The sequence below is a fragment of the Mustela nivalis genome, assembly GCF_964662115.1.
Source record: "Mustela nivalis genome assembly, chromosome: 14".
Lineage (NCBI taxonomy): Eukaryota > Metazoa > Chordata > Mammalia > Carnivora > Mustelidae > Mustela > Mustela nivalis.
The window spans coordinates 7,760,842-7,788,555 of NC_139033.1; the positions used below are offsets into that span (position 1 = coordinate 7,760,842).

General features: G+C 47.6%; 1 long non-coding RNA gene across 1 annotated transcript in view; it reads left to right on the forward strand.

Moving 5' to 3' along the window:
• LOC309848259 overlaps positions 1–27,714 on the forward strand; it is a 59,197-nt gene that overhangs the window by 5,531 nt on the left and 25,952 nt on the right. Inside the window, exon 2 of the long non-coding RNA XR_014302928.1 lies at positions 4,262–4,330. This is a non-coding gene — a long non-coding RNA (uncharacterized lncRNA). The remainder of the gene's footprint in view (positions 1–4,261; positions 4,331–27,714) is intronic.

Sequence of the window (27,714 nt, forward strand, 5' to 3'; positions counted from 1 at the left end):
AGTCTTCCATTGGCTTTTACTGTGTTCCTTTATGTTATCTGCCTGGCCCCATAGTTGTATGAGTTTGTGAACTCTAATCTCTGACTCACACATTTTTCAGAGTTCAAAGAACCTTTCGTGACTGTCTAGTTCAAGGGTGTCAACAGACTATAGCCTAAAGGTCAAATCTGGCCCACTGCCTACTTTTGTAAATAAAGTTTTATTGGCAGCCAGCCATGCCCACTGGATTGGATCTTGTCTATGGCACCTCTCACGCTACCATGACAGAATCCGGTAATTGCAAAAGAGCATGTGTGTTTGGCAAAGCTGACGTATTTACTCTTCAGCCCTTCACAGAAAATGTTGCTGAACTCTGATCTGGTCACACCTTCTTAATGTTATTGATGAGCAACCTGAGGCCCTCGACAGGGAAAGATGGAGTGTGGTGATTCTCAGCGGCTGACCCTGGACTCTGAGCCGGGAGCCCTGCCCACGAGATTCCCGTGGAGGGGTTTCTGTACACCCCTGACACTTCCGGGGCCACCCTGAGATCCTTGAGGATCTGGCACCACCTGCCTTCCCCTGATTCTGGATTCTATTGGTTGCTCTGGTGTGAGAAGCCACCAGGCCCTTCTCCTTGCCCTGCATCTCTTCCGTGAGCTGGTGGTGCCGAGGTGTCTGGTTCCCATCACGGCTGACAATCGGCCCTCCGCACCCCGCCCCAGCCCAGAGTTTGTCTGTAAACCCTGACATCATTAACACCCCATCAATCGCCCAGCCCTAGCAGGCTGGCGAGGCGTCCATCTGGAATTCGGCCCTGGCAGAGATCAAAGTCTGGCTGTCTGGAGCCCTGCCTTGGGGAAGAGGAGGAGGAGGACTGGCTGGGGGCTCAGTTCTGTGCCCTTGTGGGCTGAGCCTGGAGCCTTATGGAGTCTCAGAACCTCGGGTCCTGGCAGCTGGGTGCTGGCCCCACGGTGCCCCTCTGTCCCTTTGGGCAAGAACTTTTCCTCTCTGGACCTCAGTTTCCAGATACATAAAATGGGATTATGGTTCTTTCAGAGAAAAGCCAGTGGGTTTGCAACGCCTTAAAAGTCATGCAGCGGAATAAAACAATACGATGTCTGAGATTTGCTATCAAAATATTTCTAGGGGAAACCAGCATGTTTGTTTGGGGGGGAAGTGAAGCAACAGGACATTGGTCCCACGAAATTGGCAAAGTGTTGATAATCGCTAAATCTAGGTGACTGATGATACATGGGGGCCTGTTATACTCTTCTCTCTACTTTTGTGTTGGGAAATTTCCATAGTAAGGAGTTAAATTTAAAAATCTGTCAAATTCTGTGGACCTGTGTGGGGCAGTTTTTCTTTCTCTTGCTTGTTTTTTAATCCTGGAAGAAAGCGTTGTTTCCTAATTATAAGAAAATGTGTCCTGCCCCTGCTTATCTCTCAAGTTTATGTTTATCTTGGGGGAAGACCAGGGGAACTAGCCTCTGGGCATGTGTTTTCAGCTACACACACCTTTCTTGAGGAACTTTATAAGCCCGCAGGAGCGCCAGGCTATGAAATGAGAGCTTCTCCTTAACCAGAGTGATCTCCCAACAGTTCCCCTCCCCTCCTGCAGCCATCCTCCCCAAGTATGCCCTGATGTCCCTTTACAGAGTCAGAGGCAGAGGGGCTGACCCCAGGACCTTGCCACCTTCTCTGGATCGAGAACACGTTTTAGATTCCAGTGTTCTTGCTACTGTATTGCCTGCTGTGCTCACCTCCCCAGCAAGCCCAGGCCTGTATTTAGGTTTGACCTCTGTCACCCCTTCCCGTCCCTCGCTGCAGGTGCCTTTGCCATTGGGTCGCCAAATTTAGCAAATTAAACAAACAAACCAGGATGTCTAGTTTAAATTTGAATGTCAGATAAGCAACAGCAGCTATTCGGCATAAGTATATCCCATGCCATGCTTGGTATATACTTATACCAAAATGGTATGCATTATTTAATGAAATGCAAATTAAACTAGGTGTTTTATATTGTATCTGGTAACTCCACTCTGGTGTCACTTATAATTCATTCACTCATCTAAGGATCTTCTAGATGGCTTGCACTCACTGGAGATTGATGAGTTTAGTGCCTGTCTTAAAGAATCTTCCCTACCGTCCAGGAAATCCATAATCGCCAATAGGTGTTAGAAGTAGAGATCCCAGCAGAGCGTGCTGGGAGCACAAAATAATGGTAGTGCAGGATGATGACGCTGCTGGAAGAGTCAGGGCTGTGCACTGTGGCCTTGACCGTAAGGGTGCCTGTGGCTGATGAGGTCGGCGGCATCCCTGAAGCTATTTTCTGTAGTTTACAGTGAGTAGCTGGCCTGTGGCTCAAAGTTAGTCAGGGATTCCTTGACATCAAGCCCCTGCCAGTTTCTCAGCTGCTTACAGATTCAAGAAATAGCTCTCAGGTGCCACCATGTCCAGGGCACCCAGAGAATAAAACAGACGAGGTCTCTGCCTCCTGGCACATGGGATCTATGGGGACATATAAATAAATGAACACACAGGTAAATAAGTACATGGTGTCAGAGATAAGTGCTATGACAAAAATGAAATGGCGTGGTAGTGGAGGGATGAGGGTGCAGGGGAGGCTAGATTCTGATGTGAGGTGGGGATGACATTAGTCACCAATGCTCCTGTTGTACCTGTTCCTTCTGTTACCTGCTATGCTGCTGTAATGGCTGTGTGTGTATCAACTCAGTTCATTCCCACACCAGCCTCAGGAGGTAGGTACCACTGTTGTCCTCATTGGCCCATAAGAAGACGCTGAAGCACAGAAAAGGTACATGATTTACCCTTGGAGCCTCAGTTTCCCCTCTGTAAAAGGGGGACTCATGGACTCCTGTAAGCATCAAAGCAGCTTGTAAACCATGAAGAATTAGGACAGGTGTGCTCCTGCATCTGGATGCATGTTACTTTTGCCAACAACTGGGAAGCATTTGAGAGCCCCACTTTCCCTATTAAGTGAAAGTGGGCCTGTCCCTTTTTGGACTGTGAAGTCCCCAGAGGTGGGTTCCACACCCCGTACAGCCTGGTTCTCTCTCAGCACCTGGACCAACTCCTGGAACTTGGCATGAGTGCATCCCTGCTCATTCTCCACTTGGCTCTCAGTCATGGAAAGGTTCCTTCCAAAGGAAACATCTTTGAGTACCTATCACATTATCTTCTTCATTTGTGCCGATTATCTCCAGTCTGATGTCCTTTTCAGCCAGGGGTAAACTGAGAAAAGACTCATTTGGCAGCTAAGGCTTGCAGCTTTCCTGACTCTATTTCCCATCTTCCCATGGACTCAGGGCCAGAAGGGTTGGGGAGATTCATCAGCATCTCCAAAAGTAACTTGGCCCTTTTTTTTTCCTGGCGATATCATGAACTACCGAACCAAAGATTCTATGCTTACAAAATGCCTAAAATCTTTGGATCATAAATAAAACCCAGCATCTCAGCTTTCCTTGTGCCATGACTTTTTGAGCCATTGACAGAAGCCTAGGGTTCCCTTCTCGGAGTGCTGTTCTTAAATGCTTTAACTAATAAATAAATTGTAAAGAAAACAACTAATTATATCAATATAATGTAAGTATTAAAAACAAAGTTTTGATATTATAATATATGAGTTCTTTAAATTAATGCATAGAACAACACTTAGCAGCAGACTTAACAATGACCATGTGTTTGGAGTAAATAGGACAGATGAAGAGTATGTTAGTGAATGAGAAGAGAAGTGTGCCCAGAGTGCTACCCAAAGAGACCAACAGACAGAAAATTTAAAAAAAAAAAAGAGAGAGTTTAAGGGACCTTGGTGTTGGAATGAAAAGATCTGACAGGCATGCAATAGAATTTTAGTGGGAGAGAGCAGAGAAAATTTGAGTTTTCAAAGAGTATTTTTTTTATACCTGATGAATGACATGAATCCTCAGATTCAAGATGGACAACTATCCCCAAACAGGATAAACAAAAATAAACCCATATCAGAATACAACTGCAGAACACAGAGACAAAGGAAATTTTGCCATCAACTAAGAAAATGACAGCAAAGGCCTGACATCATTCTTCTTGAGAGCAACAATAGAAGATAAAAGTCACCATCTTCAAAGTGCTGAGAACACAGTAACTGACAACCCAGAGTTCTATACCCAGCAAAACTGTCCATCAAGAGTGAGGGCTGAGATCTGCATTTTCATATACACAAAAGAAAGGCTTTTTGTCATCAACTGACATGCTAAAACAATTGTGAATGTCTGTACTGTAGGAAGAAGAAAACGAAGGGCAAGAGGAGGAAGCTGGAATATGGGGAGAAGTGCTGGACAGAAATAAAAAGGTAGGTATATCTAAATGAAATAATCGTATAAAACAATGAGTATTTTGAGAGCATAAAACCACGTGGAAAGAAATACTGTCCCAGGATGATTTGAATAACAATGTGTTGCATCTGTGTATTGCCTGGAAGGAAGGGAACGATGTTGATTAACTCAGTCTGCAATTAGCTCAAAGCCAAGGGGACAAACTAATAATCTAAGGGTAGACACTAAAATAACCAAAATGGAATGTTAGCTTCCAACCCATGAAAAATGAGAGGAGAGAACACAGGGCAATCCGGTAGAAGGCAGAAAAGGGAGAGAAAAAAAAAAGATGCATAGAAAAAGCATGATAAATAGTGCAAAATAGGTTATTAGATATAGATAAATCAAAATAGATCAGTATTGCCAATAAGAAGCATTGTCTTATTGGATTAAGAACAAAAATGAAAATAATAACCTGCTACATACTGTTTAGAAAGGACACAGCTAAACTAGATGCACATAGAGTTAAGTAAGCACACGAAGACATAAGCCAGGTGAACGCAAAGAGCAAAGAGTGAGTTTGTACGGCAATATTAATATCGGACTAAGAAGACTTTATGGCAAAGAACTCTGTCAGAAATAAAGAGGCTGACAATATAATGTTAAAAGACTTAATTCCCAGGAAGCTCTAATAATTTTAAACCTGGTTGCACTTAACATAGCCCAAATCTGCAATTAGTGTGGAAGATTTTTAACATGGCTTTCTCAGTAACCGAGAGCTGTACGTGACGTAAGAACATAAAAGATTGGAACAACACAATTAACAACCCAGATCTAATGGACATGCATAGAACCCCACAATTAGAGACTGCATATTCTTCTCAAGCACATGGACATTTACCACCGTTAATGAGAGGGGCGCTTTCTCTGGGAAGTGGGGAGGTGAAGGTGGGCGAAAACAGACCCAAGTTTCAGGAGGATGAGTGGGCCTGGTTTTGAATCTTGCCTCTAGGGGTCTTCACTCAGGTGGGCAGAGATGGATTCTTCCAGGGGTCTGATTATGTATAGGGTGGACATTGGAGCTTTTTTGGAGGGGGGAGGAAAGTTGGCTTTTGGGGGAAGCCTGAACATATTTTCCCTTAAGAACCTTTTCCCTGGGGTCAGGCTGATTTCTCCTGGATGGAATAGGTAGGGACTTCCCTTCCTCTCCAAAAAAGAACACGGCATAGGGGGTTTCTTCCCCATGGACCCACAGCAGATGGCCAGCAGGTTTCCTCCCCAGCCTTGCCTGGCCTCAGGCTCTCTCCATTGCCCTTAGTGCTTTCCTCTCAAGTTTCCTTGCCTCACAGAGGCAGAGCCTACTGTCTCTTACCCAGGGCATGTTCAAGGGCTATCCTGAGCAGCCCAGAGAGGCAGGGGTGCTGTGCTATGGGGACAGCCTGCCTGAGCTCTTATGACTGAGTCTTGTCCAGCCCTGGTCCTTTCTGTTCTTTCTGTTCTTTCAGGTCCACTCTGCCTAGCCATGTGTTCCTCAACCTACTTTATGCCAGGCCCTGGGCTGGGTGTCCCCTTGGAGCTCCCTGTCTAGTGGAAGGGTCAGGATGGGGCTGTACAAAACAGAAGAAAAACCATCCCACTATAATGGATCAGTCATTTCCTGAGGGCCTATTGTGTGCCAAATGCTAGTCATCCTTCTCTCTCTCCCTCTTCCTGTCCCTCCATCCCGTGGCCCTACTATGTGCTAACTCTGGGTCTAGAGGCTGGCCATGCAAAAAACCTAACAAGAATAAGGCTGTAATCCAGATATCTACAGATTTGTTCATTCACACATTCATTCATTCAGCAGTTGGGTCCCAAGTGCTTTTATGGGCCAGGGGCCATCCAGGTGATTTGTGGGGAGTGCACATTTTTTGGTAGAATCTGAGAAGTGGTCACGAGTTCCCCCAAATAGTACTGATACCTTTATGTGTTCCACTGAGTCTTCCCAACATTGTGTAGTAGCTAAGAAGCTGGACTCTGGAGCCTGACTGCTTGAGTTTGAACCCAGGCTCTGCCATTTATTAGCTGGGTGAGCTCAGACAAGTCACTCAACCTCTCTGTGCCTCAGTTCCCTCACCCACAAAACGAGGATATTAAAAGTCTCTCCTTTAAAGCCTCTTAAAGATTGAGTTAATATTTATAGTGTGCTTAGAATGGTAGCTAGCACAGAGAAGGTGTGTATATAAACCTTTGTTAAATAGGTAAAACAGTGAGAGGGAAAGAAGGTCATCCCCACTTTACAAATGGGAAAACTGAGGTCTGGAGAGGGGACTTGACCAGTGTAAATCTGTTTGTGCATTTCATACATTGATTTTTTTAAAATCAGAAACAGCTGTTTTATTAAGAAATGATCATACACACATTATAAAATAGTCAAATATTGCTGAAGCCTTTGAACTTGAAAGTGATGCATTCATTAACTCCTTCCCCCATGCAATTAAGATTTTTGAGGAGTCGGGGCCTAATCCTTCCAGATTTAATAAAAATACTCATGTTCACATATACATTTACTAGCTGCTTGTGTTTCCTTATGAATGCATCACAGACTCGTTTCCATGCTAATCTGGAATCTATTCTGTTCTTTAAGTTGCTCCCTTGCTTTCCAATATGCGGGGCCACTGTCATCCATCCAAGAGACCCCAGTGACAGACAGGCACAGCATATCCCATAATCTGTTGTCAAAAGCCACCTGGTAACAGATTACATATATTCTCACATGACACACGTGTGAGGCACCGCTATTTCTGGACCGTACAGCTGACCAGGAGGAGGTACCCACGCTGTGTGGATCTCCTCGCTTCTGCGGGGGCAGAGGGGATGAATGAAAGGAAATTTCTGGCCACTCCATCCCTTGGGGCTTGTCTGTGGGTCTCAGTGTTCTTTCGACTTCTTCTGTGTAGATTTTTCAATCCGCACACTCTGAAGGAGCACATGTTGGAGAGGGAGCTGGCAGGAGGTGCCTGAAGGGAGGGAGGCTAGTGCTGTACTGGGGCTGGGTTGGGGGCCATGAAGGCCTCTGAGCTTGCCCAGTGCCCTCTGCCCACCCCTTTCCAGAGTGACATCCCAGCAAAAGAAGGAAGCCCTCTGCCAAGCACTAATGGATCCGAGGCATCTTCATCTCAAGTGCACAAAATTGGAGTTGTTTATTTTTCAAAAGGGATGAGGGGGGTGATAAGGCGAGGAGGAGGAGGGAGGGCGGGACAGAGGAGGACAGGAGGGGAAGAAGAGGGGGGAGGAGAGGTCTGAGATGGTCCTTAGGTCGTCCTCTTCCCCAAGGACAGTTTGCATTTGTCTTAAGTTGTTGGTGAAAATTAAGTGGGAAGTATGGGGGATTCGAAAGAACACAGGGGCAGCAGCTGGAAGCAGCAGCTCCTACCCCAGGGCTCAGGTAGAGCCCCCAAAGAGAGACTGAGAGCTCTACCTTGTTAAGCGGGCCTGGCCATGGTTCGCCAGATGTTGGAGAAATGCTGTGGGGCCGGGCTGGCAGAACTTGCTGGAAATCTCCCACCGCCCCCCACCATTAGGGTGTCAAGAAAAGCTCTCTCAGGGTGTCTCCTTCCAGGCGCAGCTCTGCTACAAAACCACCTGGAAGGTGGGAGCGGCGCGTACCTGCCACTGCGTTCACTGCAGGAGCCGGACACTGGGGGGCGCTCTTGAGAAGGCCGGGCCGCAAGCCCTGTGCAGCACCAGCAAAGAGCCCTTTCTTTCCTGTTGCAAAGTGTTTCCAGCTCTTTCTACAGGTAAAGCTCAATATCGCGCCATCTGGCAAAGGAAGATAATTTAAGAGGCTCGGATTCCTCTTCACAGAGCGGGCAAGAGGTGAATTTGGAGCTAGAGGCAATAAATCGCCTCTTCCTTTGACAGCATCACCTCCCTTGACCCCTCTGCGTCCGTGTGTGCCCGGCTACACACATTTATGTTTTATATACAACAAAATAACATTATATTCCTATCTTACAGGACACAGCCATGGTTTGTACAAATAAATTCTCACTCTTTTCTGCAAAACGAGGGCAGGCACATTCCCCAGGGTTACTGCAGCTGTAATTGGAGGCATAGATCATTCCCGAAATCCAGGCATGGACCCGCTGAATATTCTGTTCCCTAAAGCCTATATAGTGATGGTGACTCCTAATACCTTGTCTGTAAAATAAAAAAATAAAAACGGGAGGTAGAAGAAAGACAACAGCGTATAAAATCAAAGCCAACATAGAAATATTTATATATTAATAGTAACAATAAATACACAGTGTACGAATATTTGCTGTGTGTCAGTTATAACAAGCAAATAGGAACTATGCAAAGTCACTACCTCCCCTTTGCTGTGATCACAGTCCTGGGGTCCTAATCTATATCTACCACTTCCTTCTAATAGTACTCATTCTGTATGTCCCTATTCTTTTTAGTATTATTTTAGGATTTATTTATTTATCTTAGGGAGAGCACGGTGGGGGTGCAGAGGGAGAGGGAGAGAGAAAATCTCAAGCAGACTCCCTGCTGAAAAGGGAGCCCCATGCAGGGCTCGATCTCACGACCCTGAGATGATAACTTAAGCCGAAATCAAGAGGCTGGCCCCTCTGTGTCCCTCTTCTTGGTCAGAACTCTGAACTTCAGCTGGTGGGGACTCTTTGCCTGGAGGGGGGTGACCCAAATCTGCCCTTCTGAGATTCTGATGTGGGTGCTGTGGTTTTTGGGGGTGCTATAGCTTCGTACCAGCCATTACTATTGGCAGGGGAGGGCCAGAGGCCCCCAGAGAAGCCCCTGGTTCCGGACATGGCCCTCCTTGTCTCCACTGTGGGCAAGCCGCCCATTCCAGTCAATCACTCCAGCCAGTCCGTTACTTTTTTTTTTTTTTTTTTAAATTCCTTCTGGCTCATTGGCGTAAGGGGTCCCACATATCCAGATGGCGGTGTCATCTTCTACTTCAGCAGAACCATTGTTGTATTGTCCTGTGTGTGTTGCAGCCTGACCCTCCCACAGAGCCTCTCTTGTCCTGGTCCCCACTCTCCATGGACAGCCTTATGCGTCCCTCCATAGAAGGTCAAAGTAGCTCACTCAGACATATGTTGTCTCTGGAATCCAAAAGGGACCCACCAAGCATTGTGTCCGTGTGTGGGGAGTAGGTGGCAGAAACCACGGGAGCACTGGGCCATGCAGTGTCCTGGGGAATTTGAAAGACTCCTTGCTTCCCTTTCTATGTCAGTGGCTGCTGGAGCTAAACCCCTTCACCCCCCAGCTCATCTCTTCATCTAGAAGATGAAGACTTTTGGTCAGTATTCTCCTCGTTAGCCAACATTTACTGAGCACCTCCAAGGTGTTGAGCTCTTTGCTAGGCCTAGGGAACTCACAGATGAACAGACCCTTTTCTTGAGAAAATATACGGACCCAAAACAGCACAAGAAACTCCTGTTTGGACTACGCAGCCCAGACATTTTCAAATTTTATCAAGCCACGGAGACTTTCTGGGTAATGAAGAGCGTGGATCTCTGCACAAACCACCAGGTAGCGCAGAAACACTTGTGAGCTACGTTAGATGTGCTGAAGAGCACGGAGAATAATAGAATGACTTTGCATGTGTCGCAGCTAAGGAGATAAAACATGCTGTTAAAAAATAGAGTGAAAGGGGAACCTGGTGGCTTAGTGGGTTAAGCCTCTGCCTTCAGCTCAGGTCATGATCTCATGGTCCTGGGATCCAGCCCCGCATCGGGCTCTCTGCTCGGTGGGGAGTCTGCTTCCCCGTCTCTCTTTGCCTGCCTCTCTGCCTACTTGTGATCTCTTTCTCTGTCAAATAAATAAATAAAATCTTTTAAAAAAACACAGTGGAAGTCTTCTTGTGGGGGCTTATTCCCTCCCTGCTCTCCTGTCCCCTGCCTCTGGAGAGAACCAGTATCCAGTGCATCATTCTCATGCCTATTTTAAAGAATTGTATGACTTAAGGATCCATAAACATTTATACAGGTGCATTTGCAGTTTTTATGAATGGTCTACTAGATGTTTTTCTCACCGCACTACATTTTTCATAAATCCTCGTTGATTGATACATGCAGCTTTGGTCCATTCATGCCCATGACTTGACAACAGTGCCATATAGTTGTCCATGGTCCTACTGATCATTTAGGATGCCTCTGTATTTCCGTACTGTTACAACCAATGCAGCAATGAACTTTCTTCGAACTTCTCTAGAAGCTTCTCCTAAGAGTGGAATGGCAGAATCAGGGAATGTTCACTTTTGACTTTATACAGTCATGTTTTAAAGATATTCCTCAGTCCAATAGCCATGGAAGTAAAATGTGTAATATGGTGCTGACGAGCTTTGCTAAAGTGGGTGGGAAATCCTCAGTCAGAAAGATGACCATGAAGGTGGTCACAAAATGCGGACTGGGATTAGGAGTGGCATAAAAAGGTTGTAGAAACCATAATTCGCAGCTCTGAGTGTATCACATGGGTATGGGATGCTCCATTCGCTTAAGATCTAAGGGTTTTCGGGGATGTGGGACCTCCAGAGCTCAACCCAGGAGATCCCCAGGCACGTGGATGGTTGTCTGCTGGATCCCTCCCTAGTGGTCATGTTTGTTCTCATTGCATTGGGGTGTGCCCCTGACTGCCCATGAGAACAAACAAGAATCATCCTGAGACAAAAGGAGAAACGAAAAGCAAAAATTGGGGGAAAAGCAAAAGCAATGATTTCAACCCAAGTGTTGCTTCCAGGCATTCAGATTAGGGGCATCACTCAGGCGCTCAACAAAAACACAGATTTTTCAGTGTCCTTAAGGCCTGCCCTCCTCATCAGGAGACCCTCAATCTCCAGTGAGCCCCAGCATCACAGACTGCCCACAGCCAGGGCGCACTCCACAGTTTCAGATTCAGAATCTGCATTTTGAACACATCCCCAAGTGGTAAAAATGCTGCTGCCTCAGGGTCACGCTTTGAGAACCACAGGACTGGGGACTGTGATGCATCAATGGTCTCCTGGCTCACACATCCCTTCTCTCGCAAGGCCTTCTCAGGCAGGATAAACCCTGCCACCTTCCGTGCTTGCTTGAAAATGGAAATAACCTCTGGTGCAGCTTTTTTAAAAAGATTTTATTTATTTGACAGATCACAAGTAGGCAGAGAGGCAGGCAGAAGGAGAGGGGGAAGCAGGCTCCCCACTGAGCAGAGAGCCTGATGTGGGGCTCGATCCCAGGACCCTGAAACCATGACCTGAGCCGAAGGCAGAGGCTTAATCCACGGAGCCACCCAGGTGCCGCCCCCCACCTTCCGGTGAGGCTTTTTATCACACCATGCTGAAGTGATTTGTTTAAACATCAACCTGTCCCTTCTGTGATCTGTGCAGGGATAGCTCTATCTTTGTGAGTCCCTGCCCCAAATGGGATGAGTGATTGTTAAATCTTTCTTGGTTTGTAAATCAAGGACTTGGGAGCTGGTGAGCAGTCAGTTCAGGAAGCAATGATTGTAGGTTCCAAACGATGATGACGGATGGTGGTGGTGGATCACATCAGCCCCTTCAGCCTGCCCTGGGTGGGGTGCGGTGAGGACCCTCCTGCAGAAGCATGTTCTCCACTCTCCAGTCTCCATTCTCCAGGGGTGAATGATTATTACTAAGACACACCCTCAGAGCTTAATCTGCCACCAAGATTCTGGCATCTCAGTAGGAATCCAGCTCAATATTCCAACTCATTCCCTTTGTGGGCTAATTTTTTGCATCTACAAACAAGTGGTTCCTCTTGTCCCAGATTTCCACCGTTTGAGATTCATCCGTTGGGGTATATCTCGTGAAGAAGGAGGAGCCTTCTCTAATCTTCCTAGTTTGGTTACATGCTTCATTGGGGGCATGTCAAGGAGTATGTCTTTACCATTATATCCTTAATACTTAGGACAGCTTTGGCACATTATAGCTGCTCAAGAAATGATTGTTGAATGAATGAATGAATGAATGGGTTCTTGGACACCGATAACAAACATGACAGGCCTGGAGTAGTGGGGAGAGCCCTGGACTGGGCATATTTGGCTGTTATTACCTCACTCTGGACCACAGGGCAAGTCCTTTCCTCCAGCAGGTCTCAGTCCTCCAGTGGGAATTGGGGGACTATAGTTGGTGTCTCTTCTGGTCTCTGCCTACCTTGTATTACACCTGCTAGGTTCCAGCTAAGGGCCTTTTTGCTTTCTTTAAACAGCCAGGTACCTTCCTACCTCAGGGCCTTCCCACGTGCCGTTTCCAATTTTTAGATTACTTTGACGCTCTTTTCACATGAGATTTTTAGCTTCTTCTAAGCCTTCTCCCGTGGTCCCCTTAGACTAGTTATTGTGTATCTGAGCAAGGACAGATACAACTTACATCTTTTCTTTGGTTGCATCTGAATTTTCTGGTAGTCTATAAATTCCAGCGGCGCAGGGATGGTGTGAATCCCGGACACCCAGGGCCATACCCGGCGCATAGTAGGTGCTCAAGAATTAATTTGTTAACTAGAAGCAGGTACTCTGAGCGGGGGTGGCGTCCCTTCGCGGCCGGCCGGCAGGTGTCGCCACAGACCGGGAGGAGGCGAAGCGGCACGGCGGGCGGGCCTCACCTGGCGGCGGCCCCACCTGGCCGCGGCCCCGCCCGCCCGCCCCGCACCCCGCGGAAGCCAGAGCTCGGGCCCTGGCGTCACCAGGCCAATTGGGAAAGCGGCGCCCGGAGCCACGGGGAGGGGAGATGAAAGGCGGGAGGCGGGTGTGGGCCGCCCGCAGCGCCAGGTGAGGGCCGGGAGCCCCGCCCCGCGCCCGGGGACCAGGTGAGTCAGGCGTCCGGGCCCGCGCGGGAGGTGGGAGGTGGTGGAGGGGCGGGGTACGGCCCGGAACCCGGATTCTCGCGCTGTTTGGCTTCGACACCGCTGGGTGGCTGTGCGCCAGTCCTTTCCCTCTCTGGGCCCCGCGTTCTTGGTCTCTGAAATCCCTAAGGTGCGTTCCTGTGGCTCCAAGTGGGACCTATCCCTCGAGCGAGCGCGCACTGCAAGCATTTTCTACTGGAGCTTCAGGATGGTCCCGAGGTGGGTCGCTCTCACCTCCATTTCCCCCATCCATGAGAGAGGATCAGAGAGATGAGGTCACTCACTGAAGGTCACACAGCATCCAGTTACCAAGTTGCAGGAGCGGGGATTTGAACCCAAGTTTGCGTCGAGGGACCGAGCTTTGAGCCTGTGTGCCCCTTTTAATCGAATTACTTAATTTTTATTCTTTTTTTTTTTTTTTTTTATTGCGGCAGAGTAGACATAACATAAAATTTGTCACTTTAACTGTGGTAAAGTGTACAATTCCGTGGCATTAATACCTTCATAACGTTGTGCAGCCAGCACCTCCCTCTAGTTCTGGAACATTTTCATCCCCCAAAAGCAAACTCAGACCCATTAAGCAGTAATTTCCAACTCTCTCCCCCAGCCTCTGGCAAGCACTAATCTGCTTTCCATTTCTGTGGATGTGCCGATTCTGGATATTTAATTTAATTTTATTTTTGGCCCAATACCTTCTTTCTATACCAGGTCATCTCAGGAATGTCCTAGGCAGCCAGCAAATTGGAATTCGTAGACCAGTGGTTTCCAAAGGTGGCTGCATGTTGGAATCCCCTGGACAGTTCGCAAAACAAAACAGAACCCCCCAACCCTCCCATGCCTGGCTCTGACCCCCAACATTTGATTGAATTGGGCTGCAATTTGGCCAGGATATCAGGAGTTTCAGAAGGTCCCCAGGGGTTTCTAATGCACAGCAAGGTTGGAGAGCCACCGTCTCCCGGAGCTCTGTGCCTCCGTTTTACAGGTGGGGAAGCTGATGCCCCGAGAGGGGACAGCATTCGCTCAGGGTCCTACAGTGCACGTAGCTGATGTACTCTCCCCGACCCCCATCCTACCGCTTCTTTAGGGATTTAAGGTCCTTGAGCCTTGGTTTCATCATTTGTAAAAGGTGCACATTTGTGGTTCCTACCAGTTTGCTTGTCCCAATCACAGGAGATCGTGACTGGGAGGTGCTTTCGTGGTGCTTGGCTTACAGCAGACTCCCAGCAAATGGTGTCCATGTATCATTGGCAGGGCTGTTTCTCGGGGATGTAGTACTGAACAGGCTTGGTCCTGGGGATATAGCAAGGAACGCGGTGCCTGCAGGAGCGGGAGCTCATTGAGGACAGGGTCCGGGATTCCTCTCTGCCCCTGGCGTTCAGTGCAGACCTTGACAGTTTACTACAGGTGTTTTCTGGAATCACTGACTCCTCTTTGACTTTGCTCAGGCTGAGGCCCCTGCCTGGAGTGTGTCTTCCACCTCTCCGGGCCCTGCCCACTCTTCAGGCCTAGGACGGTGAGACCCACTATATCTGGCCGCCCAGGAGCAACTGAGGGGTCCATCCTTTAGTTCGTTGTGTGTGTGTCTTATAGCTAGGACTTGACTGCGTTGTTCTTTTGTTTATTTTTGACATTTTGATTTTTTATTTAAGTTATTATTAATATAGTTTATTTAATAAAACTAACAGTTTTATTATTTCTATTTAGTATATTTATATTAGTCATTAATGATGAATTATTAATCATTATTTATTAGTCAATTTATTAATAATAAATAAATTTATTAATTATTTATTAAGCTTTATTTATTTATTTTAGAGAGAGGGAAAGAGAGAGAGCATGAACAGGAGAGGAAGAGAGACTCTGAAGCTGACTCCACACTGAGCATAGAGTCTGCCTCAGGCCTTGAATTCACGACCCTGAGATTACGACCCAAGCCAAAACCCAGAGTCAGACGCCTAACTGACTGTGCCATCCAGGAGCCCCTATGTTGTTCTTTTAGGGACAGGGTCCAAGTCTCCTGTACCTCTCATGGTGTCAGGCAGGAGACTAGGCATACAGTAGGCATCTAATAAGTCCCACCTGAGGTCTTGATTGACCTTCAGCTCCTGAGAGAGTAGGGGACAGGATCCTCATGGCTTCTTTTGTTCATGTGCATCCCAGGGACGATCAGGGTGGGTACCCCCACCTTCCTCCTCTTTGTTCTTGCTAATACAATCTCACCATTCAACGAGAACTAGGTTGGCAGTGTCTATTCTCCAGGGAAGGTGGGTTTAGCCCCAGGGCGTGAATTACGTGAATCTCCTAAGTAGTCATGGTAAACCAGATCTCTTTGCCAGGGCTTCTTTGGCTGATGGGGAAGCCATGTGACCCGGGTCTGGCCAGTGAGACCCAATAGCAGCTATGGGAGTGGGAGGGGGGTCTGGCTGTTTTGGGAAACGTCCCCTCTCTTTTTTCCCCACGATTTTTGGAGGCTCACAGGCGAGGATCAACACAGAGCTGAGCCCCTGAATTGAGGTCAAGAACACTGGAGTACATCAGTCCAGAACCTTGGCATCCCCGAGCTCCCAAACAGCACTGGGAAGCTTGCTCTGAAGGTGTTGGGGGAACAGTCAGAGTTTGTTGTTTAAGGCGATTCTATTACTTGCAGCTGAGCAGGTTCCTAACTAACCCCTCTCTCGCCTGCACAGGGCCTTTTCCCGCTCAAAGACAGAAGGCGGGCTAGAGGCCCAGGCTGGATGCCATGACTTCCTTCTCCTTAGCCCTTTACTCCAAGGTATCCTGGGATTTATAAGCACTTGTAACAGTCATACTGATGATGGCTAACATTTTTAACTCCTCCTCGGCTCCTGTACTTCATGTAGATTGTGGAATTGAATGCTCGTACAACCTTGTAACATTCTTACAAATGAGGAAACCGGGACCCAGGGAAATTTAGAAGCCTGTGGTTGAGAGCTCAGTCCTGTTTGTAGCAGATACATCCTTATTCTCTTCGCAGATTGGCCTCCCTTGTATTTAGAACGTTCCAGCTGATTCCTTTGTCATCATCCCCCCCCACCCCAGGGTGCAATTCTAGCACACAGTGCTTGATCGAGATAAACCTTCTGCTGTCTTATATCACAAGCCCTTCCCCCAAAATTACACGCTGAACATCCCCTGTGTTTAAAGATTTTATTCATTTATTTGACACAGAGAGAGAGAGAGATCACAAGTAGGCAGAGCAGAAGGCAGAGAGAGAGGGAGGGAAGCAGGCTTTCTGCTGGGCGGAGAGCCCAATGTGGGGCTCGATCCCAGGACCCTGAGGTCATGACCTGAGCCAAAGGCAGAGGCTTAACCCACTGAGCCACCCAGGCATCCCTGACATCCCCTGTGTATAAAGTGTGTGTCTGTGTGTGTGTATGGGTGGAGGTGGAGAAATTGGGACTTATTTTTAGCAAAAGTAAAAGCTACTATTTATCAAGGGCTGGCTAAGTCCCAGGTACTGTACTCTACATACATTTTGTGTGTGTTTTTTGTTTTGTTTTGGGTTTTGGGTTTTTTTTTTTTTGTTTTGTTTTGTTTTGTTTTTGGTTTGTTTAATGCCTGCAAGAGCTCTGAGAAGTTTTTCAAGAATCGAGCCTCTGCGTGGTGAAATGATTTGCTTAAAGTCACCCAGAGTGGATTTGGGCCCGGGGCCGGCTGTCTGGAGCCTGTGTCTTCCTTAGCCTACGGCAAGGCATGTAGACATGTCAGTAGTCGATGTGTCTCTAAGCTGGGGATGTTCCTTCCTCTTGTAGGGAAGCTGCACTGGAGGAGGTGCCAGAGCCGAGCCTGAAGGATGGGCAGGGCTCCCAGAGCGGGGAAGGCATGGCATCGCCTGGGAGGAGGAAGAGCCTGGGCACATGTGCGGAGATGCAGTGCGTGTTCCTTTGGGGGAGGGGGGTTTATAACTAGAAACCGAAGACAGCCGGTCTTTGTGTACCTCTTCGCTGAGTCGTCAGTTAGAATGGTGGCTTAGGTCCTGGATGCCGCTGGCTTCTGAAGGTCATGGCCCAGGCGGGTGACTACGACGTCTGTTGGCTCCTCCCAAGGGAATATCTGTCCCGCTGCTGGGCTCCTGGGAGCGTGGAGGGGACAGAGGCCTCTGTGAATGGGTTTCCTTCCATCAGAATTCACTGAGCGCCTGCTATGTGCCGGGCATGGCCCTTGCCTTTGCAAACTCCCAGTCTGGCAGGAAGACGGGGCAGGGGGTGGGGGGGGAGACAATCCCCCAGGCCAACAGCGTTATAGATCATGCAAATCAGGGTAGTGAGCACCTGCTCTGTGCCTTACAAACCTTTAGCTCGTGTGGTCTGGCAGACTCCTAGGTAGGTGGCCTTCTCCTGTCTGTACTGGCAGGCACGGACAGATGCCAGAAGTCACCTGACTGGCCTGAGCTCCTGGGGCTGGTAAGTGGCTTTGAGTTGGAGTTGAAATTCTTTCAGTTATTGCATTGCCTTAATCCCACGGGACCTCCCCCCCAAACCCGCGTGTGGGGTTCCAGAGGGAAAGGACAGCTAAAATCAGGCAGTAAAAAGACATTGCCGGGAGAAGGAAATTAATGAGTATTATTTACTTTTATTTATTTATTTATTTATTTATTTTGTTTATTTATTTTAAGGCGTTTACACGCTCCGCATGGGGTTTGAACTCAAGACCCTGAGGTGGGGTCCCGTGCTTTACCAACAGAGTCACTCAGGTGCCCCTTAAAGATTTCACTTTATTTATTTATTTTTTAAACATCTGCTTATTTATTTGAGAGGGGGAGGGGCGGCAGGAGAGGAAAAGAGAGAATCTCTATCATACTCCCTGCTGAGCGCAGAGCCAGATGCAGGGCTCTATCTCCCGACCCGGGGCTCGATCTCCCAACCCTGAGATCCCACCTGAGCCAAAACCAAGGACTGGATACTTCACGGACTGAGCCACCCAGGAGTCCCTTAAAGATTTTATTTTTAAGTAATCTCTATACCCAGTTCGAGGCTCGAACTTACAACCTGGAGATCAGGAGTCGCCAGCTCCACCCACTGAGCCAGTCAGGGACCCTATGTTGTTATTTTAATTGCAGTGGAACCTGGGGCTGATTTAGTACTACTAGTCCTGTGTAGACCAATGCCGACCCCCAGTCCTCACATGCCACATGACGTAGTTGCTAGCTTCATTTTACAGATGAGGAAACTGAGGTCCATGGGGGCGGGGGCGGGAATAACTTGCCAAGGCCCCAGAGAAGGCCTCAGAGAAGCGGGGCTGCGAACTCCCATTTTCCTGGCCTCAGGCCGGAAGCGTTTTCACCACCTCGCACAGAGTTGGGTCGGCAAACCAGTTCTTTGGAAAACAAGACCGAACAGAATGAAAGAGCCCCTGATTTTTTGTGTTTTGGGGTTCCTGGGATGTCTATGCTCCCATCAGGGCTGATTTCAAGCTACCGACAGTTCAACAACTGACTCACAAAACTCCATTTTAATTACTCACTTATGGCGCATGGCCCAGTTCCCCTTTTGGGAGGGGACGGTGGGCTAGCTGGGGTGGTTTTCAGGATGGTAAGAGGACCCTGGATGGCTTCCCGAGCATGGCTTTGGGAAGTGGCATGTCACATGTCGCGATGTCTGAATCTTGCTGGGCTCCATCTGTGAAATGGGCTTGGCCATCCCTGGCCTCTCTTGTCTGCAGCCCTGGGCTTTGCGGCTGTGGTCGAGGCTGGGCTCCAGGGTTCAGGCAGGTGGATTTAGTCCCTTATCTGGGTCACTGCAGGGGGAATTGGGCTGGGCTGGAGGGGGCCCCTGTCTCTCTCCTTCCCCCACTCCCTGAAAAAGCTTTCACAGTGATTAGTTTACGTAGTTTACATCACGAAGGGATCTGGTTACTGCTCTACCCAGAGGGCCTCCGGATCTCCTACCTGAGATAAGAAGGCTGCCTCTGGTTTAATCTCACAGCTTAGAGGCCCTGTTTTCATGTTTAAGAAATGGTTTCCAGGCTCAGGGGTGGGGTGGGCAGGGAGGGGACCGCCTGGCCTATTGGGTTTTGGATGTGTGCATGTATCATTGAAAGGCCCTTTCTGCTCATCAGGCCCATGAGGCCTGGCATCCCACGTCATTTCTATGGGTTGGGTTTCACTCGTACGTGGACCAGGGGCACCTGGCAAGGGGTCTGTATTTATGGGGAAACCCAGTCCCACGCACCAAGGCTGTCTGCTAGAAGTAGCACCAAGTCCAGAGTGGGCCCGTGCCTGACCCTGCTCTTGAACCAGACGAAAGCACCACTTTAGGCCTCTTGGCTCCCTCCTCTTTCCCTTGGTTGGCTTACACCCTGCAGGACCCCTTGGCGGTAAAAATTTGAGAAGAGAGCCAATGCTGAGTGAGCAGCTGGCACGTGTGTGCCTTCTGAGTGCTGCTGGCCGTCTGGCTGAATTGGGTTTGCATTTTGTCTTCATTTCCTAGGTGCTGTGTGTTCCTAGGTAAGTCATTTAACTGCTCTGAGCTCTGGTTTCTTCTGTGCAGTGGGTCATGTGGTGTTGACTTCACACAGCTGTTTTGAGATTTCAGCAGGCCCTTAAAAGGGCCTAGTAGTACCATAGTTTTGTTTTGTTTTTTAATAAGTTAGTTCAAGTTATAAGTATTCAGCCTCACACTTGCTGGCTGGACCTCAGTCCTGTACACAGGCCCTGCAGGGAGAAGGCAGGAGAAGTAGCCAGAGGCCTTCACCTTCCGTTCCCTTATCCTCCTAGCTTTGCCCAGAAGATTCGAGATTCCGAAGGCTCTGTGAAGGTTTTGATTCCAGGGTTCCCCATGTTCACAGGGGAAAGCAGATGTTCGGACAGCTATATGATAGAAATAATTATCTGGAATAAATTAGACGAGATTTTGCTTGAAGCTGTATCCCCTGAGAGTTCCCCAGATAACAGCCTTTTATCAGGATGACAGTTGTATGCAATGTCAAATTGCAAACTAAAAGGTTTTTTTTTGCATTAAAAAAAATGCACAAAAATGTGGCGGTTGTCAGGTTGTGGAGTCTTCTCTCTGGGGAGAGACGGTCTTTTGTCCTCTGACCGTGACCATGTCCTTTTTATTTTTATTTTTCCTTTCGTGAGCAACAACTGTCTTTTCTCCTCACCAGCAATAATGGTTTTAAGGTTTTGGAAGTTCGTTTCCAACAGGTGTTGCATATACACAATGCAAAGTCTTCTTCCTCCCTCCCCTCCTCTGTGTCATCAGTACCTCTGTAAATCATTCTTGACCGGGTCTAGCTCATGTGTGCTCCTGGAGAGAAGGTGATGCCATCCCCCTCGGCTTGGTCCTTCGGTGGGAGGTTGGAGGAAAGGGTAAAAAGATCTGAGATGCCACTGAAATATTATAATCGTATGCCTGGTGCCACATTGTGTTATCTTTGATCGGGCTGGGCCCAGTGACTAGCCAAGGGCACTCATTGTAACACTGTTGCTAGGGGGAAGCAGGGTCTAATTTATGACGACACTGTTGTTTCTGCCTTTGACATCATCTTTGGGGTCCTTCTGGCAAGCTGGTTTCTGCAGTGGGTGTTAGCCCCAGCCCCAGCTCTCAAGACCAGACTCATCAAGGTGTATCTGCTGATAATAATGCTCATTACAGAAGGCAGATGCACGCTGCGAGGCTTCCTGCATTCATGCAGACATCACTAGTGGATCACTGCACGCTCCTGTGAGATCAGACAGGGCCTCAGCATCCCACTCAATACGGTGCTCTGGGGAGGGGCATGGGAGGAGGCCTGCACTGGCAGCACTGCTCTTAGTACGTTGGTTCCCAGACTTCGGTATTTTCTAGATCAGTGTATTTTCTGAAAAATTAGAGGGACTAACATCAAGTTGTCAACTTTTTGTTTTGACAGAGACTAAACAATAGAAAAATCTCTGCCATTTTAAAATCACTATTTGTTCTTTTTAGAAAGCACATTTTTTTTAACGCTGAAAAAGTTGACAAGACAATTTTCACATAAAGGGCAAATGAACATGTTTGGTTTTATTTGAGAACAAAAAAAATTTTTTTTTTTCTCATGGTTCTCATTTTGCTCCAGATGCATGAAATCTTCATGATGAGTTGATCCTGGCTGGTGGCCCGAAGTGGGCAGAAAGGGACGCCCGTCTTCATAATACACAGTGTATTCAACTTCCTCTCAGTAGACAGTACTTTCCTTCTTAGAGTTTTGTGAAGACTTCTTCCTATGGACCCTTAAGTACTTCTTTGGAAATCATCATTACCTGCATGGGTTGAAAACATGTATATCTCATTTCCTCCTGGAAGCTCATTAAAAAAGACAGATAAAAAAAAGGGGGGGGGACAGTAAAATAATCTTTAAGGGCACAAACCTACCAGATCAAAGAGACTGGGAGAGAAGAGATTAGCTTATAAGAGGTCATGACCCCTATCTCAGGTACCTCCTTGCTTACTTCCAACCCCAGTCATGTCATCAAGAAATTTCAAAGTCTAGTGATAAAATAGGACTGAGGTCAGCCAACCTTTCCTATAGGGCCAGATAGTAAATATTTTAGGCTTTGCAGGCCATATGGTTTCTGGTGCGACTATTACCTCTGCCCTTAGGGTGGGAAAGCAGCCACAGGCAGTATGTGAACATATGTGAATATGTCCACATATGGGCATGGCTGTGTCCCAATAAAACTTTATTAACAAACCCCAGCAGTGGCCTTGTCACTGTTGAACCACTGAAACGACCACAACACTGACGCTCTCCTGATCTCTTATTGTCTAAGTCAGTGGGCCTCAAATGTCCCTTTCCTCAGTTTTACCATATTTTGTCTTATTGCTAGTACTAGCTAGCACCTGAAAGCATCTCATTTAACTATTAATTCACGTGTCTGTTGTTTTAGGTCTCTTTTCCCCCCACACAGAGCCTGTAATGGGAATGTTATTCAAGTGGTTTATTAAGAGGGTTCTCTCAGATGAAGTGTAAAGGAAACGTGGTGAGACAGGGGAAAAAAAGCTAAGCAGGAGGATATTCCTCAGGGTAGACCAGTAGATCAATGAAACAGAATCCAGAATCCAAAAATAGACTCACACACATGTAATTTTCAGCAAATGCCCCAGTTCCATTAGGAAAGGAAAGTCTTTTCAAGCAACAGCACTGGCACGACTGGATTAATGTTTGAAAATTAACCTCAATGCTTACTTTGCTTGAACAGACAAAAACGAATTTGAGAAGGATCATAGACCTCAGTGTGAGAGCTGAACCACAGACCTTTTAAAAGAAAAAAAATTGGAGAATATTTTAGCAATCCTGGGGGTCCACGAAAAATTTATGAGAGAAGAGACAAAATGCACTAACCATACGGGAAAAAAAGATAAATTGTACTTCATCAAAATTAAAACTCCTCCTTACCAAAAGACCCCATTAAAGATGAAAAGGCCAGCCATGAGGCAGAAAACATACTCGTAACAAATATATCCTTTAGACTTGTATCCAGAATATATTAAAAACACCCATAAATTAATAATAAAAAGACAATAAAACAAGCAAATGACTTGAATAGATATTTGAGAAGAAAAGATCCATGAATGGCTTATAAGCACAGGGAAAAACACTCAGCATTGTTAGCTGTCAGGGAAATGTCACTTAAAACTACAGTGAGATATTTCACACGGCCTAGGATAGTTAAAATAGTCTGGTAATGCTGTGTGTCGGCAGGGATGTGGAGCAACGGGGACATTGACTTTGTTGGTGTAAAATGGTACAACCACTTTGGACACTGGTGTAAAATGGTACAACCATTTTGGAAACTGGAAGTTTCTTTTAAGGTTGTTATCCATCCAATCTCACGACCTGGTCATTCCTCTCCTAGGTATTTACCCACATGGGAACACACGTTCACAAAAAGTCATGCTCAAGAATTCTTGTAGCAGCTTTGCCCACAGTAGCTAAATGTCAGAAATAGCCCCAATTTCCATCTACAGAAGAGTGATTCAATAAATTGTCAATATGGCGGGTGCTTTGCCTTCTTGTCCAACTGGCGAGAGTTGCCCAAAGTGACCAGGGGCCGTCATTGATTTGAGTTTAAAGAGGGAATTGTTGCTGCGTCCCGTGATGGAAGCATCCTCGCTCTGGGGACTACGCTCTCTAGACCCATGGGGCTCCAAGTGGCAGGGATGGAAAGCAGTTCCTTGAGCTGCTGGAGATGGATGGTGAGCAGAGCCACTTCTGTCCTGTCTTCCCACCATGAACATGTCCGATCTCGGAGCTCAGTGGCCATCCATCCCGTTCATCTGCGTGTCTTAGATGCCAACGCAGAGCCCGGCGTGCATGTACGGCTTGGTTAAGACTGATGGACAGAGGTGCCTGGGTGGCTCAGTTGGTTAAGCGACTGCCTTTAGCTCAGGTCACGATCCTGGAGTCCCAGGATCGAATCCCGCGTCGGACTCCGGAGTCTGCTTCTCTTGCTGACTTCTCTCATGCTCTCTCTCTCAAATAAGTAAATGAAATCTTTAAAAAAAAAAAAAAAAGACTGATGGACAGATTGCCAGAAACTGGCTTGATGGTTTATGAGGGACGTTGAAGGAGTATCAAGCAATTCTAGTTCTCTTTAAGACATTCGATTTATTTTATGATTACAGAGTTATAAACGTTCATCATCGAGAGTTTAAAATACACAGAAAGCAGAGGTAAAAATCAAAATCACCTGCAGATAACTCACATCAACCCAGAACTGTATCGTGAACTCTGTCTACACCAGTGGCTTTTAAGCAGCTGTCTGGAGTGCTGGGGTTTCTGAGAAGGTGCCCCCAGAATTCTCTTGAGGGTAAAGGAGAGAGTGTGTATGCCCCAGAACAGGAATAATTGTCAAAGTTTTCCTTAAGTTTTATTTAGGGGGTTTGCGACAAAAACAGTAAAAGAGGCTGAGATTCACCAGTCTGCACTGGCGGAGCTGGCAGTTTTCATTCAGCCGACATTCAGTTTCATATCACCATCAGTAAATGGAGCAGATGTTCCGGGCTCGCCTACCATGCCTGGTGGCAGTTACTGGCACCTGACCAGCCCTTGGTGTAGGCACTCCTTCTCCTAAGAGCACCACAGAGTTACGTGATAGACAAAGGGAGCCTTTTACTGCAAAAAACCAGATGTTGCCGACTGGAAAAGACCAGTGGTGGTTGAAAACAGAACCATGAATGAGTCATGTTCAATCATCTCAGACAAGCATAAAAGTATATAAAAGATTAGTGCAGAAGAGAATTTATACCAGGCTCTGTGCTGTCTGGGAACATGATTTAGATTAAAAGAGGAAAAAAAAAAGAATGTCTCTGGGCCACCTGGAGCACCGTAGTCAGGAGGCTTTTAGGATTTGGATTTCAATACCCATCACTGTAACCTCTGGGATTATTTTTTTATTTTTTGAAAGCCATTTGGATGTCTCTCAAAACAACCGACCTGAAGTTGACTTTGTGTGGTTCTGACTCATGCAGCGTGTCAGAGATGCGACCATCCACGTAGCCATCAGCTCTCCAGACTTGGGGTTCAAGCCTGCAGCTGTGTCTGCCACCCTCTGCCCCTTGGCTTTGGTTCTGAGGCCAAAATAGAGGCCCCCCCATTCATGTGTGCTTGGGGACATTGCCTTGTGAGGGAAAACCACGCCGGGTGGGGGGCTCAGGAGGTAGGATGCAGGCATGGGGAATTTGCCTGATGTCTGCCTTGATATTTGAAGAGCTACTTTGTTGACTTGAATTCTCAGATCCATCGGGACTGTCTCTGGCTTCCTTTGGTTTTGGAGAGCACAGTGGACTTCTTCTCCCCACCCCCAGCTTGACTTGGCAAAAGAGAAAGGCTTCTCGCCAACACTTGGTAATTTCCAGTTCCAAGAATGGAGTAGTATCCCATTTGGGTTTCCATTGGCATTTCCCCGGTGACTAATGATGTTGAGCATATTTTCATGCGTTCGTTGGCCATTTGGAGATATATTCTTTGGTGACCCCCCCCATTGCCCCTAATGTCCGCACAAGTGCAATGGAACATATCCGTGAATGCTATATGGCAACAAAATGGGAGGCCCAGGTCTTTATACACGTGCATGGGTCAGTCACTGGAGGGGGCCACCCTGTGTCACGCATGTCTTTTCATTCTGATGTTTTTGACATCTGAGACCTTTCAGACCTTGGGGGACTGTCCCTCCCAGGAGTAGCCAATTCCTGGAGAGAGTAAACCAGCCACCTGTGACCTTGCCTTTCATAGGCAAACCGGTCACCTCCTCTGTGGGCTCTCTCAAGCTCTGGGCTACTGTCCCCCTGCCTCAATCACCCCAAGACCAGGTACCAGACAGTGAGGGGCAGCCCCTTTCCCCCAGAGCCTGCCAGATTATTCAAACAAGCCGATTGCACGCCTGCTTACCCTGCTTCACCCATTCCTTCCCATGGAAACCACAGGAAAGGCTCTCTCCCATGTTTTTCCTGTTCCCACTTCCTCCTGCCCAGCCCTGCTGCTTCTCCAGAGTGGCTATGTGTGGTGGGTCCCCTCCTCCCGGGATCTGTGAGTGTAACGAACCACCCTTACAGTGGCCATCATTTCTGGATCCGTTGGCTTTACTCTGCCTGAGTTGTATTAAAACCCACATTTTATTTTTATTTATTTATTTTTTAAAGATTTTATTTATTTATTTGACAGAGATCACAAGCAGGCAGAGAGGCAAGCAGAGAGAGGGGAAGGCAACCAGGCTTCCCGCTGAGCAGAGAGTCCAATGCAGGGCTCGATCCCAGGACCCTGGGACCATAACCCAAGCCAAAGGCAGAGGCTTTAACCCTCTGAGCCACCCAGGTTCCCCTAAAACTCACATTTTAAAAGACACTCCAGGAAGGGCTGGGACCTGGGGGAGGCTGCTCTCTGCTTGAGGGCCATCCCTATAGGGGCCGTCTACCAACAGCACTCCCAGTGGCCGGGACAACAAGTCCTTCCTTGAATGGGGTGGTCACTGTCCACTGTGCATTCCTCATATCAAGGTCTAGATAACCCTTCATTCCAGGGGTGAGAGTAGGCAGGGCGAGTAAGACATCCAGCACCCTGAGAGCGAGTGATGCCTACATTGTATCCCCTAGATGCCTCTCTTGCCTCACCCCTGTCCTTGTCATACTTCTCTCTCCTCTCTACCCAGCAGGTAGGTCCTGAGTCTCTCCTTTGTCCCAAGCCCCCCCTACCCCCATAGGGTTCCCTTCTCACTCAGGGTAAAAGTCAAAGACCTTCCTGGGCCCTATGAGACCCTACAGGATCTGGCCTTCATTATATGCCTGCCCTCTTCTCCCGGTGGCCCCCTCACTAGTCCTCCACAGGTGCATCCCACCCCAGGACATTTGCACTTCCATTGCCCTCTGCCTGGAATGCTCTTTCCTCCAGATCTGCCCTTGGCTCCCTCCTCACTTCCCTCAGATCTTTGCTTGTCTGCCATCCCTTCCTTGCCCACCTGCTTCAAATCCCAACACTGCCCCATCCCTGACCCTTCCTATTCCTCTCCCCTGCTTTATTTTTCTCTGGCTAATGTACCGCCCATCTTACTATTTCGTTTAATGTCTGTTTTCTTCCTTTGCGTGTATGTTCTGGGGGAAAGGGAGGGGTTCTGGTCTATTTTGTTCATTGCTGGAATCCCACTGCCCAAAACAGTGCCAGCACATAGTATCAAAAATGGATTGGCTGCATGAATACAGAGGCGCCATTCTGGGGGCGGTGACCGTGTCTGCTCCTGCTGCTCCCTGGGGTAGACACAGGTCCAACACCCAGAGCGTGGGGTTTAATTAAAGATGCGTCTTAACATCGCCATCCTGCCCACTCATGTCCCTCTTTCATGTCTCCCCCCGCCCTCTCTTCTTTTATATCCATTTTCTTTCCCCTTCCCGCTTTTTGGTACTTGATGGAATCACATTAAACTAATAAAGCTTTCATTACTTGATTGTACCCGTAATTACGCACACTGAGAGCTGGGTTTGTTTTGATTTCCTGCGGACTTACGGTCACTGATGCTTTTGAACACTTGCTTTTATTCCTCGGCGGCTGCTTGACCCCCCTACTCCCCGTTTTAAAAAGGATGAAAAGCTTAGAAAAACATCAGAAATATCCTTTTATTTTTCCCTGCAAATTGATTTGGAGAGTTTTGTTTTGATTTCCCTCTTGGAAATGGTGGGTGTTAAAAATAATAATAAAAAAAAAGGCAACAACCCAGAATCACACGTTTCTAAACTGGCCAGCTGGCCTTGGATTCTGGGTCTGGGAAGATGGAGTTACTGTTGCCTGGGAAGGATGTGCAGAGCAAGTCTGTACTCAAAGGAGAGTTTGATATATTCCCTTGGCCTCCATGGAGGCTGGAGAGCTTGGGTCAGAGTGGGGTGTCCCCACCTCGGCACTGGGGCCGCTGGGGGCAGGACACTTCTCATGGGGGGCTGTCCTGTGCCTTTTCGGGTGTGAGTAACATCCTGGATGCTAATAGCATCTCTTACTTTATTTTATTTTTTTTAAGATTTTATTTATTTGTCAGAGAGAGCGAGTGGCAGCAGAGGGAGAGGCAGGCTCCCCACTGAGCAGAGAGCCCGATGATCAGCTGAGCCACC